This window comes from Macrobrachium nipponense, chromosome 17, assembly GCF_015104395.2.
Source record: "Macrobrachium nipponense isolate FS-2020 chromosome 17, ASM1510439v2, whole genome shotgun sequence".
NCBI classification, from domain to species: Eukaryota; Metazoa; Arthropoda; class Malacostraca; order Decapoda; family Palaemonidae; genus Macrobrachium; species Macrobrachium nipponense.
This window is the reverse complement of record NC_087210.1, coordinates 3,531,038-3,550,285: the sequence shown is the minus strand read 5'-3', so window position 1 is coordinate 3,550,285 and position 19,248 is coordinate 3,531,038. Positions and strand designations below refer to the sequence as shown.

General features: G+C 39.0%; 1 protein-coding gene across 47 annotated transcripts in view; it reads right to left on the bottom strand.

Annotated features, from left to right (window-relative positions):
* LOC135196123 (titin-like) overlaps window positions 1–19,248 on the bottom strand; it is an 856,828-nt gene that overhangs the window by 196,044 nt on the left and 641,536 nt on the right. For 3 of the 47 annotated variants that reach the window (XM_064222616.1, XM_064222641.1, XM_064222632.1), the window contains exon 1: window positions 15,949–16,038. The exons of 43 other annotated variants lie outside the window; for them this stretch is intronic. The gene's annotated coding sequence lies outside the window, so the exon portion shown is untranslated. Of the gene's footprint in view, window positions 1–15,948; window positions 16,039–19,248 lie in introns of those variants that run through there. One more of the 47 variants, XM_064222636.1, reaches the window with a different exon arrangement.

Below are 19,248 nucleotides of genomic sequence, written 5' to 3'. Positions count from 1 at the left end.
TTTACCGTTACTCATAAGAAAAATGGTCCAACATATTTTTTTTTTTATTATTAGGCTGGTATTTCACGACCTAATTTGAGTTGAGGTTAATGATCCCTTAGAACAGGACAAAGTCTTTCCACCTTAACAGCAATTAATTTCCAATTATTATTATTATTATTATTATTATTATTATTATTATTATTATTATTTAGAAGATGATGAACCCTGTTCACATTGAACGAGCCCACCGCAGTGGTCACTGACTTGAAATTCAAGCTTCCAAAAAGAACAAATAAATTAATAAATTGATAAAATAATAAATCAAACAGTACAAAATGGCTCATATGTTCAACAATAGAGTAAAATCACAACACACACACAAAACGCCCAATCAACAATGTGAAAAACATACGCACACACAAAAATACATCAAGATCACAAAATCACAGTTAACGGTGCATGATGCCTGCTGCAATATGCAACATCACAGCATCTCTTAAAAAAAAAAAAACACATAATATATGGGTTTCAACGTCGCAAAGAACGTCTCTTTATAATGTCTCTTTATTCCAGCCGACTCCGAGGAGAAGAAGAAGAAGAAGTTCAGTTCGGAAAACCAATTTATTAAGTCCTCCTCTTTTCGTAAAGTGAGGGAGGACGATGAGATATGAGATGTGTGTGTGTGTGTGATTGTGTATGTCATTGGAAAACGCTTAAGCTCCCAAACTGTGGTATCCTCATACGTTTAGGGAGTTGGTCTAAATGTCACGGTTATCGAGAGAACAGCTTCGGCACGAATTAAAGAGAGAGAGAGAGAGAGAGAGAGAGAGAGAGAGAGAGAGAGAGAGAGAGAATTTCGCTTTAGCGTCTGGCTAACTTAAACTGGACAGACATTGGAACATTACGCTTTCTCGGTTTTTCAAATTCTGTTAACAGAGAGAATAATAATAATAATAATAATAATAATAATGATCATTAGTTTCTTATGGAAATGATCATTAGTTTCTTATGGAAATGATCATTAGTTTCTTAAAATTATCCTTTAATTTGGTTGCTTTAAAACCTATGAACAAAGGTAGAATTTCTTATAATTAATAATAATAATAATTTCCTGAAAATTAGACTCCATTATATCTTTACATTGAATGCATAATTTAAGTTTATGTTAACTAGCTAAAAATCAAAACTGTATTCATATGTGTACAGCTAGTAAACATACACAAAAAATATGCATATACTACAAATTATTTGTATGTATACAACTAATATGAATAATATTTAGTGTATACATATTTTTCCTCCCGTAGCTTACTAGTCGCATATAATATATGAATACCAATTCGGGCCAGACAGATTTGCAAAAATGGGAATACCTTCCGTGGCAGGCAGTTTGAAGGTCAATTTGCATGACACAAATACCCTCTACGACGAGTAATCTTAGGGGTCATGCCCGGGGGGCACAAAAGAGTACCCTTGGTGTCACAATGAAAGGGCTTTTATGAGTGGCGTGTATAGGCAAAAGCATGGAGTATAACCAAAGTTAACCCTACAGAATTTCAATTGTAATTCCACCTTCTGGAAGAGCCTGTCTTCATAATAAAAACAAAATAAATAAATGAACAAAATCTATGTAAAAGACAAACAGACATACGACATCCTCAAATGTACTACGTATATCTGAGCATGAAAATGTACCCCTGTACCAAGTCTAACTGAAATATCTTGGAGCGTGTGGGAGGAACTGCGTCGAAAAGAGAGAGAGAGAGAGAGAGAGAGAGAGAGAGAGAGAGAGAGAGAGAGAGCCTACAGGCGTCAATAAAGCTACCGAACAGACATCACTAACTGTAAACACAAACACACACAGCGCACTGAACAACAGCAATCACCATCATCATTTCAAACGCGTTTCCTTATAGAGAAAGGTGACCGTTCGATATTTTCAACCGAGTTACATGACGTCAAACCACTTAACTGCCTCTCGTGAACGAGAGAGAGAGAGAAGAGAGAGAGAGAGAGAGAGAGACTCCCTCCCCTACCCCTACCAAAACGCCGTCAAATCAACACTGTATTTCGACGTAACGCGAATAAAAATACACGCAAGTACACATAAGGTTTGCGACATTACCGTGACCATTTCGTCCTCTTAAAAAGTTCTGCCATTAACTGGCTGAATAAATAACCAAAATAAGCCGATACTAGAGAAGAGAGAGAGAGAGAGAGAGAGAGAGAGAGAGAGAGAGTTCGAATCGACGCGCTGGTGACCTGTGGCATCGTTGACACTCGCCATGACGGTTCTCTCAAACTGGGTTGACGGTTCTTTGCCGAAAAGGGCACCACATATGGATTGGAGCGATCGATCAATACGGTTACATATTGATATCTGCATGAGAGAGAGAGAGAGAGAGAGAGAGAGAGAGAGAGAGAGAGAGAGAGAGAGAGAGACCCTACTACCAGGCAGCCATGGTGATGTGCTCATGAGAAAGAGGGTCGCTAAGATAATCAGTCATTATTACCTGATATAAGTGACCTTACTGTATTCAGAATTAAAATTCACTTTTATTAAAAAAAAAAAACACAGGTCACACACATATAAATCACACTAAAAGATATTGCATACATTGTAAACAACATTATATAGTAATCGATATCATTATCACAGGATTTTTTTTTGCAACCGTCTGTAGCGACAGTATCTGTCACTGCATTGTTATCGCAACTGCCTGCTTCGGTCCTTAGACTTCTGCTGTCTCCAGCGGGTCTGCTTGATGGGGAATATTCTGCAGCAGGCATTCCAAGATATTCCCATACTCTGCTGATATGCCTAGTGTACTATATTCATTTTTCTTTGACACTTCGCTGTAAAGTACCTCGTCGAAATTAAAAATTTAACCAGAAACAAGCAGAGGGGAAAATATCTATGTAAATTAAAATTTAATATATATATATATATATATATATATATATATAATGTGTGTGGTGGTTGGGGTGGTGTGTGTGTGTGTTTGGGTGTGTGGTGGTGTGTGTGTGTGTGTGTGTTATGCAAGTAGAAGTTAAGGCAACTGCAAAACTAAAAACTATTCCCTGTTGCAGTTAGTAAGAGGTAAGGAATTCTCAATAATAAATTTTACCTTTATGCTAGACACACGATCCTAACTTTATATATACCGTTACTATCATCATAATCACATATTCACCCATCATTCATTATTATCATCATTCTTCACCATATAATCATTACCATTACGTACAGAAAGGTAAAATAACCGATACCGACCTACACATACATCATCATCAGCGATGACGTCATCTCAACACTCAAATAATTGCGTGCATGCAAATGAGCCTATACACAGATATCACAGCTTTAAGGTCCCCTGTCTAGCAGTAAAAATAACGGCCTTCAATTACCACCACCACCTCCACCGCCGCCTGGCTGCCGACCGACTCAAAACTTTCGAAAACTATTCGCCCACTTTACTATCGGAGAGATGACGCAATCGTATACAGGAGCTGCCTGCGGCGCGACCATTTTGCATGGCTAGTTGGGGGACGCATGCTGAATGATTCTGACTCTAGTAGATTCACATCAACCGTGTATTTGATGTCTAGGCCCGTCTCTTACGACGTTCCTGATTGGCTGTTGATAAGCCAGTCACAGGGCTGCAAACTCTGTCTCTCGAGAGAGTTCACATAGGCGGGATATATGTTCCACCTCTCCTGAGGTACAACATACATCCTGCCTATGTGAACTCTCTCGAGAGACTGAGACTTTCCAGCCCTGTGATTGGCTTATCAACAGCCAATCAGGAGCGTCGTAAGGGACGAGCCTAGACATCGGATGCACGGCTGATGTGAATCTACTATAATTTACAAACAAGTCTTGATGAAATGTGATTTAATGCACTCGCAGAGACACCAGGAGAATATGGCATTATTTGACTCTCTGATACAAGGCGAGACTTTTGAGTAGTTTGATGCTTCGCATCCCACCTAAGAACAGTTCGATGATTATCCGCGATCGATCCCGTGGTCACACTTCCGCCGTCGGCCGAGATCATATAGTATGCTCTAATGATCTTGTCAAAAAGGGGTTCGTATACGCTTTTCAAGGGCGTCGTCTCAGTGCCTGGTTTGTCGATGAATGGTGCTTTGCGGTCATTTCATACGTACATGCACACGTACACTATAAATAAATATAAATATAAATATAATATATATGTATGTATGTTCACAGTATTGTCATACATTTCAGACAGCACTTGTATTAAGAAATTTCCATAAAAGTTCCTTATCTCTCTATCTTTTTTACTTACTTCAGCACTTCATGTTTTATAACCACCCCATACTCGCAGGAAACACACACACACACACCCACATACACACACACACACACACACACACACACATATATATATTATATATATATATATATATATATATATATTATATATATACTCCAATTATTTCTGCAAGGCTGCTTCCTGCTATCTGTTGCAGCTTACGGACCACTGAAAATAGCCGTCTCCTTCGTTTAAGTACCTTACTTAGCGGACGCACAGGAAATTCTTACGATGTATATTTTCGAAGGATCTTATGAACACACCCCACCCCACCCCCCCGCCCCCACCTCACCCACCACCCACACACACATATAATATACATATACATATTTGCAGACTCCCACATAAGCACTGGAGTAAACCAATGAATATTAGCATACCCAATGTTTTCAATTTGTTTATAGGCAATTGCAATGCTAAACATGGTTAGCATACGCCTCATAAACGTTATAACTTTCTGCACTTTATATCCCAGTATGCTGATTACTTTGAATATTTCAAACAGCCCGAACATTTTTTATCAGGCCACCACCGGGTTTTAATTCCATGACTCTCATCATCATTATAAAAATAAATAAATAAAAACATTACCAGATCTATGATTTGCATACTGTAATTACGTGAGGAAAAAATAATAATACATCTCTCTCATTTTATCTACAGATCTAAACCACCAAGTACACGAATACCTTTTTTTTATTCTTTTTTTCGTGTAGCTTGGTAATTTGTCGCTACATTCAAGGACGTGATCAACAGGCCCGCACAACTAAGCAGCCGCTCCATTATGTGTTTAAGAGCTGGTAGCCATCGGCAATTAAAAAAAAATGTACTACGCGCCTCCAAGAGGTTGTATAGTCGTTTATACGAAAGCCGAGTAAATACATTGACAGAAGTTCTCAAGGTTGCGGTTCAGTGGAGAGAGGGAGAAAGTATTGTGGTACGGTGAACTTTCGTACTGTTCACAGTACGCGAGTACGCTACATTCCTATTTAAAGATCGGTTGGGGGATGCCTCAAGGTAGCATTCTCTAACCCTTCCAAGTCATCATTTGCGGCTTGATTAAGATGTCCAACATGAAATGTATAAAAAACTGGGCCTAAATTAAGTTTCCTTATCTCTTTCTTTTTCAGTTTCTTCATCACTTAATATTGCTTAAAAGTAGCTTTATAAAGATAAATCAATACAAGAAGTATACAATTAAAGAAAAGAAATCATTTAAGCTGACGTCTGAATTTATCGCAATAAAATTTAAACAAAATATCGAAATCATTTTTTGAGTATATAATCACACTTCGAAATAATTTTTCAAGTATATAATCAGACTTTGAAATCGTAATTTAAGTATATAATCAAACTTAGAAATAATTTTTTAAGTATATAATTAGACTATTACAGAAACTTACGAAAACCAGACCTTGGGAAAGGAAAACCATTTCTACAATAAATGTCGAAAACTTAAACTGGGATATATCGTCTTATTTCCTGAAGAAGAAGAAGGAAAATAAGAACTAAATGCACAGTTCAAGAAGGACGTCAAATATTTATTTATATAAAAAAAAGGCCCGATGACTCAAAACGGAAATTGAAGAATTCCCGAGCCGCCAACGACGACCAAATTCGGGGAATTTTTCCCGGATTCTGTCGTCAATTCTTTTTCAGAACTGCGTCACTTCTCAAGTGGGTCCCTAAAATGAGTGAGAAAACAACGAGTCCTAAAATGAGTGAGAAGACAGTGAGTCCTAAAATGAGTGAGAAAACAAACAATAATGATCTGCCGTCAGCGATTTTGGCTGACACTGGCTATGCCGTAAAGTTGACAGTAAGAAGTGGGAATCTTTTCACAGGCTGATTTTTTTTTTTTTTTTTTTTTTTTTTTTTTTTTTTTTTGGGGGGGGGGCGACGCCCTTGGAGGGGGACGTTTTTATGCTTTTTCAGTCTGGCCATGACATGAAAGACCAGAACGCTCAGACGACCCTTGAATAAAAGTTGCATGCAAGTGATATTTACCCAGAGATACATCCTAAACATTCGTTAAACATCAGTTAATTGCATGTACGTATGTTTTTTCCCAAAAATGAGTCCTCAACATCAGCTGACTGCAAGCGATGTTTTCCCAAACCAAGATTCATAAACATTAGCTGACTGCAAGTAAGCTTTTCCCTTAAAATTCCCAAAACATTAGCTGACTACAAGCGATGTCTTCCCAGCCATGATCCTTAAACATTCCCTAAAATAATAAAAAATAAAAACTGGGAAGTCCACAATGACAGAACAGATTCTGAATCGACGGAGCTGTATATATCAGAGAGGTGGAATGCACTCATAAACTTGGTTCAAGCCCCAATGGAGACGTCGAGAGATTGGCTGAATCCTTCATTTCCTACAGCCACTGTCACAAAGTTTAATCCTGTGTATACATTCATACATACATACATGTTGCACGCATCTATATGGGTGCCTAAACATGGGTATGCGCGCGCACACAGACACACACTTGCATATATACTGCACGTATCTATATGGGGGGCTGAACGTCAGTAAGCATATATAAGTGCGTACCATTTATACCATATTGCACGCACTTATACAGGTGTCTAAGAGTAAACATACATTTATGCATACAGGCATAGTTAAATATATAAACTATATATATACATGTGTGTGTATGTATAATATATACAGTGTATACAGAGTGTGTGTGTGTGTGTGTGACTTTGATGACAAGAAATAATTTCACAGGCAATTTCCTACGGGAGAAGACAAGAACGACAGACAGCAAACAGCTGTTGGAAATGACAGCTAACGGTGCTGTAAGAACTCTTAAGGTGGTGTTGCTAGAGCCTAAATAGCAAAGGATACTATCATCCCCCCCCCCCCACACACACACACACACACACCTCTATCTCTCTCTCCAAACTGAAAATCTGTTCTCATAAGCAAACGGACTATCGAGCTGACAAGCAAAAGTACCCACAGAAAAAACATTCGATTTTTATCCAGAAACAAAAGATAAAACTGGAAAAAAATGAATCGCAGATCAAGTCGATGTAATGTTCCTGTATAATCAAGTCTTTAAATAAATGAAAGCAAGGGACTAAGGTGCTTCAAGGCGCAAAATAATTACAACCTCTCAAGACTAACAAGCACCAACATACAGCAGCTATTGTGTTGCGGATAGGCAAAGACCTCTCTCTTGACAGAGTGGTGTGAATTCGTGACTGACTGTGTGGGTGATGCAAATTTGGCCAGAGGCCAAACACTTGGCGCTTCCGGCCATTCAGGGCTTGAAAGGTCTCTAGCATAGTACTATTATTATTATTATTATTATTATTATTATTATTATTATTATTATTATTATTATTATTATACAGTAGACGAAACCTATCCATAGCTAAGAATATGGTGTTCATTAAGAATTAAAAAGTGAAGAGAAATACAGAAATAAGAGATCCCACTTACCAAAAAAGAGAAATAATAAATAGATGAAAATTAGATTGAAAAAAATGTAGCAATATTCAAGAAACTGACAGGACGACTGTAACATCAGCACTGAGTCAAAAGATGACAGGAGAGGAGACAGGGCAGCAGTCAATTTCCTGACAGCTGTTTTTTTCAATCAATTAAGCTACTAAAGCTGTAACAGCCATTTAGGACCAATTTGGCCGAGAAGATAAAAGGGACAATCTTTTTTAAATAGTTGTGGAGCCAAAGATCTGATGGATGTCATCACCACTTGAGAAAAATGAAGTCTTGGAGAAGGGGGAAAAAACCAGCATTACATAAAAAAAAAAACCTGTAAGGGTAATCTAGCATATATAGTCTTCATTACGAATTTCAGAGTACTGTCTAAACTCATTTCCATGATATCAGTTCTATCGTCAAAAGAGCCAGCAAGTAATCTGAGCTGAAACCTGCTCGAGTTCAGCCCATTTAATCCTGACTGATCTGAACCCCTTTGCTTCCAGTGACCTTCAGTCTATTGACTTCGAATCAGCCTTTAATGAAGCCTGACTCTTCCTATTTCAGCGGCCGTCACTCCACCCCCCACCCCGCATCTTGATGTGTCAGTCAGTCACGTTTGGAGAAAAAAAAAACCTGGCGATGATACCTTATATTTAGCCATGGTCTCATTCTTTATGCACCGTTGCCTGAGACATAAATATATTCTCCAGCCAGCCCATTTCCTTCCTTCCCCCCCCCCCCTTCTCCAACGTCGTCGTTTCCAGGGCGTCTGGCCTCCCCCCCCACCACCCTTTCCCCTTCCAATCTCCCCCACCCCCACCACCACCCCCTTCCTTTGCTCTTCACCTAATTAATTTAAACCTTGGAACAACCCTTCCCCTGACCTCACCCCTGAATGTCTAAGTAGCATCGAAGCCGCCTCCGCCTCTTTCCGTCTGCCCCATGCATGCATGCATGCGTCCAAGCACAGATTGGTCGAAATTTTCATACTGATGAGCTGGGTTGCCTCTAGAGGGGGCGCTGATGTCCCTTGCAAATTATGTAACGGGCCAGATGTTAACTTTTGTCCTTTGCATTGAATTATACAGCTGCATTTTGGCATGTGAAGAACTAAATGGACTTGCTCAATCTAGAATTCAAAGTCCAATTAACATGACATTACAAAAAAATGGCCAAATTCACCTTGCTATCATTACAACTCCTCTCCTTGACTTTTGCAATAGCATGAAATTCTCCGGTGTAGGTAGGTAGTTACACTCATGATAACCATTATTATCGCTTTTGGTGCAAGCACACATTTCTGGAAGTAGGTATACTTCCATACTGACGAATTTTTTCCAGTTTTTCCAGTCAGTCAGTTGAACCCTGTAGGCACTGCTGAAAGCATCAGTAATCTGTCAAGAAATGAATGAAGTAACTGAATTGAATGACTGGTAACTTAATTGAATTGAATATAAAATCCAGGCCAAAGGACAATAACTGAATTGAATAAGAAACCTAACTGAATTAAACTGAATATAGAATTTAGGCCAAAGGCCAAGTACTGGGACCTTTGAGGTCATTCACTGCTGGAAAGGAAATTGAGAGTAGATAGGTTTGAAATGTAACAGGAGGAAAACCTCAAAGCAGTTGCCCTACGAATCAACTGTTAGGGGAGGGTGCATGGAAAGATGTAAATGATAACATGAAGAGAGGTACAGTAAAAGGAACCACAGGGGTTGCAGTTAGGGGTCGAAGGCAAGCTGCAAAGAACCTTAAGTAATGCATACAGTGCACCGCATCAGGTGCACTGAAGGCAGTATCCCCCTTACGGGGATTAGTTCTTAAAACATCCAATTTTATCATGCTTTCGAAACCAAGATTCTTCTTCGCCTTGGGGTCAAGATAATATTTAATGGTCAAAATAAGTTTAAGTAACATACAGATCAAAATAGCTTTCTATCTTCTGCTAGTGAAATCATCAAGAAACTGTTGTAATTTGTACTGTTGCTTCTACCAGTCTTTATTTCATTTTTTTTTTAAATATTCTAATCAGCGATACGGTTTTTTTTTTTTTTTTTTTTTTAAAGTAGGGAGACACTTTCTTTGAATCTTTCTATCGCAATAAAAAAAGAAATTTAGACTTAGAGTAGAAGAGTTGACATTTCTTTCCTCAACTCTTTCAACTCTTAAGTCGAAATTTTTTTGTTATTACGATACAAAGATTAAAAAAGATTCAAAGAAATTGTCTCCCTACTTTAGACTAGACTGTATCACGGATTAAAATATTAAAAGAAAGGAAATAATGACTGATAAAAACAGGAGAGGAAACTACTACAGTTTCTATAGGATTTCACTAAAAGATAAAACAAAAACTGCAATCTGGAACATCAAAATGCAGTGACAGACAGCTGAATCAGATTCAATAAAAAAAAAAAATACAATGGAAAAAATGAATGAAAAACTCCAACAAACCTGGCAATCATTTGAATTCAAACTAAAGAATGAAGTATTCTGAAGATTATAATTCTCGACGAATAACAGTCTCACAAATCTTGGAAAATGTTAAAACTAACAACTAACTAGACTTAACATTCGCCACTGAGGCTATAAAATGGCCATCAGTATTGATTTTAAGAGACAGCACCGTCTAACTTCCTTGCTAAAGTAGTATTCGTGGATAGCAGACCAGACTGTTAAAAGCATCATAAAAAAAAAATACTCCATATTCTTCTCAACTAGACAAACCCACTCAAGAAATTGTTCGGTACAATAAGAATTGGGCGCTCACAAGAATGCATAAATAGGAAATGCTCACATTTTCATCTCTCTCTCTCTCTCTCTCTCTCTACTTACACGTGGACACAAACACAAACACATATATATGTACTACATATATGACTGGTAAGAATGTTCTGTTACAACAGAATTTCATCTAATATGGCTACCTGTGGATGGATCTCTTGGTATAAATACACCGCCTTTTCTGTAACTTTTCCCATTCATTCCCTATACGTGAAGAGAGAGACACAGCAGTCTCTGAAATATAGTACTTATTGTCTTATATTTACCGGCGTTTTGATGGGCTCATTTTATTAGTTGTACATATGTATGTATATATATTCTTTATCTATATTTACACACACACACGTATAAATATAATGTATATGCATACATAAATACATAGCAGAAGCTACGTCTTACTCCAGGCAATGGAGTAGAATCACGCATACTTTGTCCTGTTGTCTATCTACCCCAACGAATTTCCTCCGCTACCACACAAAGCGTTAAAACTAATATCCAACGGTTCGCTTTTATGTCAACGATTGAAATAAAAACAAGAGCAACTGAGAAAGCACTGCGTGATGATGGCTATAAAAGACACCACTTCGATAAAGCAGTTAGCAAATCCACCACCAATAGCGAGGAAATACCTTCGCGCGCTCAGACTCATTAAGACGTCACTCACTACATTACTACCCTGATACAATTCACTCGTATCTGATTACCTCGCTTACATTTTTATTCATTTATTGAATTGCTGATTCTTCTGTCTTTCTCATAACTGATCCCGTCTTTCTGTGGGTTTCCCATTATACCTTCTGTTACGTCTTTCGAATGAACACCTCAATAATAATAATAATAATAATAATAATAATAATAATAATAATAATAATAATAATAATAATAATAATAATTCTTTGGAAGCTTGAATTTCAAGTCCGTGGCCCCTTTGGTGGGCTTGTTCCATATGAATAGGGTTAATCTGTTAAATGATAATAATAATAATAATAATAATAAAATAATAATAATAATAATAATAGCAACAACAACTAAAAGGAATTTCCTACTCTATCAGCGTATTAAGCACACGAAAGTTAGCCATTTAAGAAAACCTTTACTGAAAACTTCAAAGTAAAGCATTACGGATTAATGGCTGACGTGACATTTCTTAGAGAGAGAGAGAGAGAGAGAGAGAGAGAGAGAGAGAGAGAGAGAGAGAGAGAGAGAGAAATAATAATAAAAGCGCGCCGCAGGAATTAGTGAGTTAACTGTCTTGGGGGTGGGGGTGAGGGATATTCCATTGGCTTACCGACAATAAAAAGAAAAAGAAAAAAAGAGAATTAAGACTTAAAATGAAAGAATTCGGCTGACTAAGCACACGCAGTCGTCTGGAGCAAAGAAGAAAGGAAGAAAAGAGGGAGGAAGAGGGAGAAAGAGGGAGGGAGGGAGGGGAAAAGTCTGCACAAAATAAAATAAAAAAGAGAAAAAAAGAAAGAGGGTGGAAACAGTGCATGACAACTCACACTGCACCATCATGCACTCGCTGACACACCCCCTTTTCGCTGGATCCACGCCCCCTTCTTCAAAGGCCGGGTTCTCCCAGCTCTCTCTCTCTCTCTCTCTCTCTCTACAAGTCGGCGATCGTCGGCACCCTTTCAGCATAGCATTCATACCCCTTTTTATCCAGTTTTCCAAACTTTTCATAAATTTATTTTTTCAAAATACAACCTTTAAGAATGTATAATTGACCGAAAGATAAAAAAAAAAATTGGCTCAGTCATTAAACAAAAATGTATGAGTACCCTTAATATAAATAAATTATTTTGTGTTTCGTTTTCCAAACAGTTTTCCCAAATGAATTATCATAACCATTCATAAATGGGAGATTATAATCTGATTGCCAAACAGTTTTCACAAATGAACTATCACATCATTCATAAATGGGTGATTATAATCTGATTGCCAAACAGTTTTCACAAATGAATTATCGTAACCATAAACTATGATATTAACCACGAAGAATTCATGAGCGACCAGAAAAATATAATATATATAGAGGAAAGTACTAATCAACAAAACCAAAAATGTATGATCACTTATTCCCTTGATTATCAACATTTTCCTGCAAATTTCGCCAAAGTAAAAATACGTAAAAACTGGAAATCACGGAAAAGATTGAAGACGGAACGCGAAAAAATTAATCTGGAAATAAAATTAGCGGCGTGTAGGTCATCCACCCACCTCTCTCTCTCTCTCTCCTCTCGACTGGTGCATTATGATGCACCTGAGAGAGAGAGAGAGAGAGAGAGAGAAGAGAGAGAGAGAGAGAGAGATAAAACACCCCCCCCCCCCCCCCCCCCCCCACAAAGAACTCGTCGAATCCTGCACCATCCCCAAGAAAAGAGAAAACAGCAGCCAAAGCTCCTCTTAGACACATGCACAACGATTTAGTTTTCCCCGTAACGAGATATATATTTAGTGGTGCCTGGGTCACGCAAGCAGCCTAGAGAGAGAGAGAGAGAGAGAGAGAGAGAGAGAGAGAGAGAGAGACATGGCAAGGTCGATTCTGTCGTGCTATACAAGCGCCGCGGGACCTCTCTTCTGCATTTTGACGTGTGCTATAGTGCATGTCTCAGTACTACTACCACTTCTCATTCTTCAAGCACGTTTGAAGGAATGATTGATCGGAGGATTCGTTCAGTCTTCAATCATGACAATTGCTGGTCTCGAAGGCTTATGACAGGGAGCACTGTCAACGGCGGTAGTAATAGATAAAAGGCGATTGTCAGTAACTGCTCTTCGATCGCGCTTAGCAGGCTATTCATCATAGTGTGCTTACAATTAGACTGTTACCATCTCGTGTATGCATGGCACACTGCTAATAAGGCTGTCAATAACGGCATTACAATACATACCGCATGCCTTCTGCTGTCGTGTTATCCAAATCGTTTCATCAATAACTTTGATCGTGCTTACAGTATGTAAAATCAAAAGTTCTTAAGAAAAAAATTATAAGACTGAACAATCTACAGGCAAACAGTTCTTGACGGTCACAGTTAACACGCGACAAGTAAGCAATTCCTCAAAATAAACACTGCCAATATATATAATATATATATTATATATATATATATATATATTATATATATATATATATATATAAAATAAATAAACGATAGTAATAACGCTGCTCCGAAAGTTGCTGGTCACAAAAGCGGAACAGATCACAAAATAACTTTTAAGTCAGCATCAAAAGAGAATAATGGCTCGTAAAGGACTTGTGTGGGTGTGTGTGGGTGTGTGGGTTAAGATTTTACTAAGTTTTAAGTCACTAAGGGACAAAAAATCAAACCAATTTAAAAAAATAGAAAACAAGAGAGGACGACCAACAACTCTCTCCAAAGACGAAACCGTCTATCATTTGAGGATATGATATGACTGACAGTTCCAAGAACTTGTGGTGCTTGGGCCAGCCATATGCGGCATCGAAAGCAAATCACTGTGCATGAGATACAGATGGAGGTGCAGGCAAAAGCATTCAAAACACACACACAAGATGACGAATTAAACAATCGCTGACATTGAAGGGGAACATAAGACATGAAATAATATCAATGTCAGTTAATTATTGATAAAGTAATATATACCCAGATGGCACCGCAATGCAGAGAATGGAACGAGGGCGGGGGGGGAGGGGTTAAAATAATCTGTAATCAATAATATATATAAATGTGTATATGTATATAATATAAAACACACGATTTGAAATGAAAATGCATAGGGCAACTATTTCTCCGATTATATTTTTTATTTGTCATCCTTGATGTCACTGCCCTTCATGACTTCGAAGACAGCTCGTGAGAGAGAGAGAGAGAGAGAGAGAGAGAGAGAGAGAGAGAGAGAGAGAGAGAGAGAGAGAGAGAAAGATGCTTGGGCGTCTTGGAAGCGAGATGCAGAGGTTTCTTGTACAACGTGAAGACATGTCTATGGGAGGATCCTGAAAGCACGAGTAAAAGCATTGGCCTCCTCCCTCCACGACAATGAGAGAGAGAGAGAGAGAGAGAGAGAGAGAGAGAGAGAGAGAGAGAGAGAGAGGCGTGGCCGATCAGCAGCAGCAGCAGCAGCAGCAGCAGCAGCAGCACGGCAGCGGCGACCAGCAACTCCCCATATTGATTTTTCCAGCCTCCTGCCAGACAGAAACAAATCGATACAAGCTGCCCTACAATAGAAGAGTCCCGCCTCATTTATCTTCACTTGTTCTTCCTCCTACTCCTACTCCTCCTCCTCCTCTTCCTCTTTTGCCTCCTCCTTTTTTTCCCCACACCCCCCTCCCGCTCTTGATGGGTGGTGCCACCACAAACTTTCCCCCCTTGCGACCCCTCAAGTTCTAGCAGCTAGGGGTGTTATTCCAAAAGCACTGCTGCAACCCCCTTCTGTCACACAGCCAGACCTCTCCCCAAACTCAATCCTTTAGCCGCCCCCCCCCTCCCCTTTTGCTTGCTTGTTGTCCCCCTCCCCCTTCCCCTTTGCCTTAAAGCAGCGCTTTCCCCCTCCTTTCGCCCGCCACCCCCGGCACCCCCATGTGCTCATCATATGGTAGTACCCGGCAATTTCATTTTTTCATATTTTATTCTTAAGGCTGCTTGATTGACATCAATTACATGAATACGTTTTCGTGTATCACCTCTAAATTGTTTTGCCAATTATCAGTTCAAATCTCTGAAGCAAAGTATTGAAGAAAAAAAAAAAGTTTACTTTCCTCTTTCGAAGAAAACGTTAAAATACTTTGGAATTTCGAATAACTATTGTTTTTTGTGTCTTAACATCTCTAGACTATTACAGAATTTTTTTCCAAATACCTGGAGCATTACAAAACATTTGGAAACGTTCAGAGTAACATATGAAAACAGATCAATACTTTTCACAAGCACACTGGTCTCTTCATTTAGAAATCTGGGGGAGAAAAAAGTCAAAACATTTAATAAACCATTTTGGCACTTGTCAATGACCCTGAAGAGAACGTGCCAGTTGTAAGACATATGTTGAGGCGATAATAAAGAATCCTCTACCACTCGAGCTATAGAATTCTCCCTCTTTCCTGCATTTTGGAAAAATCGATGACATATTTGGCACTTGACAAAAAAATCTGATTTCCCCTTAAAATTCTTGTGATCTTCACTATACATTGACAAGTGCTCCAGGTCAGGTCACTCTTCTCCGGCCGGGGAGGAGATGATGAACGTACGAGTCTATCAAGACAGGGTTCCGGAGTCTGACTGACAGTTCCCGGCGCCTGCCTCCTGAAGGGACTGTGAGATAGAGACATCCCCCAGACTGACTACCGAGATTCGACAGACAGAGACCGTCCAGGCAAACACAAACAAGAGCACGAGAGACCCACACGAGGACCCGATCACTGTCCGGTGTTGTACGAGACTGAAGCTTTGCTCGGTTAATGATACCGGCGCAACCCCCTCTCTCTCTCTCTCTCTCTCTCTCTCCCTCTCTCACTCTCTCTCCCTCCATCACCCCCACCTCCATCGGAACTCCCTTCCTCCAACAAGGCCTCGATGGCAACCAAGCTTTGCAAGCGTCCCCCTCACTCACTCCCTCCCTCCCTCCCTCACTCTTTCTCCACCACTTTACCCTCATCGCCATCAGTCCTCCGCCGTCTCTCCCTCCCTCTATCTCTCTCTTTCACCAACACCAACACCACCAAAAACCGTCTATTTTTCTATTTGCTCCTCCTACTCCTCCTCCTCCTCCTCCTGCTCGCCACCATCAACGATATCATCAAAAGGCCGAGACGGTAATGGTGGATATTGGAGACGAGGCGAAATTTCACTGGAAAAAGAGGAAAAAAATAGGAAAAAGAAACGGAGGAATTATCCCGAGGGAAAGAAACGACGGATAACAGAGGAGACGAAAATTAAGTTAAAAAGAGGCACAGGACACAGTTAAGAACGACGAATAAGGAGAAAATGAAACGTTAACCGCCTTAGAAAAACGTCGGTCTGGAAGAATGGAAAGTGAAAGAAAGGCGAACAAATCAGGAAAAGAGGAAGAGAATGATGATGATAATGATGATGATGATGATGACAGGAAAGGCAGAGGAGGACATCATTTGGAGAGGGGTGGGAGGGGGTGTGTGTGGGGTAGCGGTGGGGGTGGGCATAGCACAGAGACTTGAGGAGTAAAAAGGAAAATTAGATGAATGCCGTGAATAATGGGGGAAGGGTATTTTCGATCTTGAGTTTTTAATAGTGGCGAATCATTTTTCGATTTTTTATTTTTTTATTTTTTTTACAGCTGGTTGCCGCTATGGAGGAGGAGGAGGAGGAGGAGGAGGAGGAGGAGGAGGCTGGTCAAGGAGGTTTAATAAGCATTAAACCCTCCAGAATGAGGAAGACGAAGAAGGAGAGGAAGAAGTCCCCTCCTCTCTCTCTCTCTCTCTCTTCTCTCTTCTCTCTCTCTCTCTCCATTGGCGCTGTCATATGACTGCGGAAGTCTGGCCAGAGCATCGCTGTCTTGTCCCAATTTTTCATTCCTCCCTCAAATTCTGACTTGAGTGGCATCGCAACACGAAAAAGATAAAAAAAAAAAAAATCTCTGTGATTTAAACTTGATCAAGTGATTAAAACTTGAGAAAATCAACAACCTGTGATGAATATAGCACTGAACATAGACCAATGCTTATCTGATAAAATATTTCAATACGTTACTATAGGCCCTTAATTAATATTATCCTTAGTACCATATACGGATTCCTGCATCAAACATATCTACAGTAGTCGAACGAAGCCAAACTCAGCTTTTCCTTGCGTATATTCAGAAATATGGACTAATTTGACATTTTCACAACCAAAAGTTCTACTGAACTGAAGGAGACCAAGTTCATGCAACAGAGCATCACTGTATAAAATTAAATTTCATCTTATAAAGGGAATGTCTGAAGAACTGATCAAATACTTCGCATGTTTCTGCTGTAAAACTATAAATTGTGAAAGGAATGATCATTATCCCTTTGAGTAAAGCAAAAAAATAAAATAACTTGACTAGACAGGGAACGCAAGCTCAAGGCATGTAAACATCATAAGGCAACTGCATCGATTAAGTCTATCAACAAAGGCACAGGTGACGTGTTTGACTGCATACGTCAGACGGATGTCACAAGACTTTGGCAAGAGGTACTGGAACAAAAGAGATCTCGATCACACAAAAAAAAAAAAAAAAAAAAAAAAAAAAAAAAAAAAAAGTGGGGTTCCATGTAATGCAGGGCCGAATGATTTTAGTATATATAGGTACGTAAGTGTGGTCAAGGTGTTGACGTGGTGTCTGTACTACACGTTCATGAGACAGCTCAGAGTTTGTGGATATTTCCTGTGGAGACTTCAGTTCCTAGAATCCACCGAGAAGAAGGAAACTGCTTATTTATAAATAGCACTGAATCACGCGAGTGTATATTATTATTATTATTATTATTATTATTATTTATTATTATTTTATTGTTATTAAAATAATGACTATTTCAGCCGCGTTTATTTTGTACAGAAGTTTCTCTATTCTCCTTATCACTGACTCTTCTTCTGTAATCAAACTGCCTTATTAAAACGCCAAATGATGGGGGATTCGTGTAAAAAAAGTAATTTGTCAAATTGAATATATTATGCAGTACATATATATATATATATATATATATATATATATATATTATATATATATACATATATATATAAATATATATATATATATATATATATATATATATATATATATAATATATATATATATATATATATATATATATATGTATATCCCGGGAGGCAACAGATATGATATGATGGCATGCGTCATCCCTTGCATCGGAATTCGCCTTTTTTCTTTTTTTTCTCGGACTTGCTTTTTTTAATCTCGCCTTGAAGTGCTCGAGGGAGGGAGAGGCGGCGGGGGGGGGGGGGTGGGGGGGGGGGGGGGGCGTCTTCGTCACGTCTGTTTGTTTGACAATATCGCTGCTTCAGCCGAGCTCTTTATCCCTTGAGATCTATCGCCTTGTAGGAGAAATGTGAAGCCTCTGGACGTGCACAAGTGGACATTTGGTCGACGTACGTCTGTGCTATACAAGTATTATTAATGGGCGCAGTTTTCCGTGTCGAAAAAGATGACAATGGTTGCAGGTCCACAATGATATAGCATGTGAGTATATGGTCTTTAATGGATATTAAAAGCTTTCGAACCTAGTACAAAGTTCGAAAGCTTCTCATATCCATTAAAGACCATATACTCACATGCTATATTATGTGGACCTGCAACCCAGTATCATTATTATTATTATTACTTATAATTATAATACTTCCTCAAAACACTATAATTTTAAATCCTTTGACATAACTCACACTGCATAAACACAGTATATAACCCTGAAGGAAAGAGGAATACTGGTATCCGAGATATATTTCCTCACGACGTGAAGACACCGTCAAAGCTTTGACAATACATTCACGAGTAGCCATGCTTCCTCTTTTCCCAGTGTCACATATACCTCGTCTGTATCCATTCATGGCGCCGTTTCGTGACCATGCTACGGAGCTGAGAAGCCTTTTTCCTTCTTCTTCTTCTTCTACTCTTTTGTCTTTAACGTTTTTCTATCTTCCTCTCGAAAATTTACATCGCCAATACATTGTCCAGTCGAGTGGGTCAGCTG